Source organism: Poecilia formosa, unplaced genomic scaffold (assembly GCF_000485575.1).
Source record: "Poecilia formosa unplaced genomic scaffold, Poecilia_formosa-5.1.2 Scaffold401, whole genome shotgun sequence".
NCBI classification, from domain to species: Eukaryota; Metazoa; Chordata; class Actinopteri; order Cyprinodontiformes; family Poeciliidae; genus Poecilia; species Poecilia formosa.
The window spans coordinates 372,244-373,243 of record NW_006800340.1 but is presented as its reverse complement, the minus strand read 5'-3'; positions in this window follow the sequence as shown (position 1 = coordinate 373,243).

Below are 1,000 nucleotides of genomic sequence, written 5' to 3'. Positions count from 1 at the left end.
ATTCCTCTTTCATCCACACTCATCATCGAGAACAATATGGACAGACTCATCCAGACATGCATTGTAAAGTGCATGTATGCATACACTGACACAGTACTTGGGATGGGCAGTTTCTGTCATCGCAGCAGTTCCCCAAACAGAGTCCTGATTAAACAGCAGCTTAGAGCGCTTTAATTTCATGGAAGAACAGACAGACTGCAAAAGAGAGAGCAACGAGGAGAGAAAGTGGGGGAGCTAGCTGAGGCAACAGATGTGCAGGCAGGAAGAGGGAAAACGGTGGAGGTGAAAGACTGACAGAAGCAGGGAGAATGAAACAATTTGCTCCAAGAGAGCAGATTGAATTGATGGATGGAAGATAAGAGCCAAAAAGGGGACAAAGTAAAGAGGGAGATTATTTAAGTGATGAAAGGCAGCGTTGACTGGATGGGATGCGAGGGGGAGTAAAAGGACATGGAGCTGAGGAGAGCAGATGGAAGATAAAGAAAGAAAGTGAGAATTAAATAAAGAACAAATCTAGAACTTTCCAGATTACCGAGGAAAAAATTAAAAAAGGGGGTGGAGCAGAAAGGTTGGAAAACATACATGTATTAGAAAGGTGGAGGGTTTCAATATTTTAGTCACATAAAAAATTCAGATTCCATCTAAAATCTTTGAACACTGCATATTTCTGATCGGCCCTCTGTTCTGCAACTGAGCACCCCATGTCCTGTCATCTCCATCAGTACACGCACACAGACAGATTTAGATTTCTACCCATGTGAGGACTTTGCATTGTCTTTAATTCATTTTAGTAACTGCATTGATGCCTAACCCTGACATTTTATCTAACCCTGACAATTACTAGTCTGTCCCTTACCCTAATCTTAACCAAAATTAATTTGCATCGTATCTCTAAACCTAACCTTTAACCCTGAAACAAGGGGATCCACCATGTTAGGACTGGGCTTAGGTCCCCATAAAGATTGTGGTCTTCAGAGTGAAGTAAATATACCAGAAATGG